Source organism: Neophocaena asiaeorientalis, unplaced genomic scaffold (genome assembly GCF_003031525.2).
Source record: "Neophocaena asiaeorientalis asiaeorientalis breed wild unplaced genomic scaffold, Neophocaena_asiaeorientalis_V1.1 scaffold597, whole genome shotgun sequence".
In the NCBI taxonomy this organism is placed as follows: Eukaryota; Metazoa; Chordata; class Mammalia; order Artiodactyla; family Phocoenidae; genus Neophocaena; species Neophocaena asiaeorientalis.
This window is the reverse complement of record NW_020172664.1, coordinates 2,760,843-2,763,323: the sequence shown is the minus strand read 5'-3', so window position 1 is coordinate 2,763,323 and position 2,481 is coordinate 2,760,843. Positions and strand designations below refer to the sequence as shown.

General features: G+C 50.5%; 1 pseudogene; it reads right to left on the bottom strand.

Annotated features, from left to right (window-relative positions):
- LOC112396053 (ADP-ribose pyrophosphatase, mitochondrial-like) overlaps nucleotides 1-552 on the bottom strand; it is a 10,706-nt pseudogene extending 10,154 nt beyond the window's left edge.
- Between the last annotated feature and the right edge of the window lie 1,929 nt (nucleotides 553-2,481).

Here is a 2,481-nt window from a genome sequence, read left to right as displayed (position 1 = left end):
ACTTTCTCCTCCCCGGAGGGGCTCCTGCCAGCCCCGGCCGCGGCCCGGCCGCCGGAGCGGCTGGCTCCCCGGCTGGAGGGAGCCCGTGAAACGTGTTTGAAGAAGCTGACGCAGTTTGTGACGCTCGCGGCTTCCTGACGGGGACCGGCAGCGGCAGCGCCTTCTCCGAGGAGGGACGAGCCGAGGCGGCGCTCGGGCCCTTCCCCCCGCCCGGAGCCGCGCGCCCCGGCGCCTAGTTGGGGGGCTGGGGGCTCGGGGCGCGAGCATCCAGTGGAGGCCGGGAGTCGGGCCCCGGCAGCGCGCGTCGCTTCCGTTTTGATTAGCTCGGGTTATTATATAAGATGTCACGGAGAGGAAAGGGGCGAGCGGGCGGTGCGTTGGCCTTCCGCGAGGGGCGGGGAGGGGCGGGAGGCAGGGCGAGCGGGGACCCACCTGTGCGCCCTCCTCGCCCCCTGCGGGTGTTGCCCGGGCGCCTGCCGGGGACGGGGAGGTGCGGGGCGGCGGCCGGGTGGACCGACGTGCCCGCAGCTCCCCTCCCGGCCCCGGGAACATTCGGGCAGCGGCCGAAACGTGCTGTTTCTTCTCCGCCGCCTTGCCTGGGTCTACTCGTTATTGGCTCCGGGCGTTTGTACTTTGAAACATTTGTTTAATATTAAAGAAGCTGCGTGTGCGGCCGTCCTAGTGCGCTCGGAACGTGTGGCCGTGGGCTCCGGGGCGGTGAATGAATCATCGCCCCGCAAACCGGGCGCGGATGATTCCTGCGGGGTCCACCCCGCGCGTACTCGCCGTGTGCCTCTGACCCAGGGACGGCGACCCTTCCTCGGCGGTGACGCCTTGGAGGGCCGCGGGAGAGGGAATGCAAAAGGGCGGCGGCTTATTTTTTTCCCCTCCTCCCGCAATTTGGGGGAACTTTGGGGGGTGTCAGAATCCCCACATTTCCCGAGGCTTGTTTCCCGTTGTTAGAAGAGTTAACAAGATTCCACCTGGCTGTGTTGATGAGTCGGTGGAGGAGCGCTGATTCGCTGCAGGGTTGGATCGTCTCTCATTCAGAATCTGGATGGCTCTGAAGGAGTCCTTCTAGTAATTGCCTCTACTTAAGTACCAATAAAGTAATCAGCAAAAAGTTTAAAAGTTAGTGGATCTTAAAAGAAAAATCAGTGGCTCCTAAGTAGAGGAGTTCCACTTAAAGGTTTAGGTTTGGGGTTTTGTTTTTGTTTTGTTTTAATAAGCCAAATCCTAAAAGGAACCTAGTTTGCCAGAAATTAAGAACTTTTGACCACTGTGACCACCCTTGAAGACTCAACTTGACTCGTTCCCACCATACCGCACACTTGTAGGATTAAGAATAAAGTTTTCTCATCATGTAGGACTCACCTCAAATGGCATCTACTCAGCAAGGCCCTCTTGATCACCTTAAGTAACCTCTCACCCCAGGGACCACCCCCAGTCCTATTTTATTTTCTTCATAGCACTTAATCGCTATCTGAAAGGACTTTCTTGGGTGTTCTTTAAGTCCTGTCCCTCTGCACTGGAAGGTAAGCTCTACTCTGGCAGGAATTTTTGCCTGATTTGTTCATTGCTGTAACTCTAACACCTAGAACAGTGCCTGGCATATTAGGCAGTCAGGATTTGTTGACTAGTGAATGAATGAATTCCTATTTCTTGGTGGGACTATCTTTGACAGTTGAGATTTACTGCCTTGCGTGGGCAAGACACTAAGATGGTGCAGTTCTAATTTCTTTTCTTCCAGTTTTCTTTTGATTGATTCATTTCCTCCTCTATGCTGTTAACTTACAGCACAAGATGGGTTTGAGCATCATATCCTAAGATGCTGAGTACAAGGCATGTGGAGCCTTGTCTAGAGAAAGGGTGTTGGCTGTATAAGTTAATGGATGATTAAAAATGTTATCTGTGCTAGTTGAAAAAAAGGTGCAGGATATTGAAAGGGAATCAGCAAAGTCAGATTCCCACAGTGCTATATGTTTCCACTTGTATTTGAAATACTGATATTTCTATATTCCTCCCTCTCCATCGCCTGCACACCAACCTCAAATTGAGCTGCAGTTTGGGAAGGTCCAGAGTAGGTAGCATTTACTATGAAGTATTAATTTAACTAAACAAATACAAGATATACATCTCTGCAGTGGCCTTAACTCTGTTGTTAGTGTCAATGGCTTAACTCCATAGAAGAGTAGATAGAAGGAGTTATTTTAAATTATATTTTAATTTTAACATCTTAAATGAATCGTAAAGAATTAAGTTAAAACTATGTCAGTAATATAATGGAAGAAGGATTAGAAGGTCGTGCTTCATACTACCTCCTTTGAGGATAAATTTTAGTAAACTTTTTTATTATAGATAACAAACTTTGGAGGCATATTAGTTGGCTTTATACTTGTAGGAATATTTTCAGAACTCAGTGCCTCCAAAGTCACTGCCAAAGAAGAGTGGGCTTCCAGGAGTTCCCTTTCCATAGCAGTA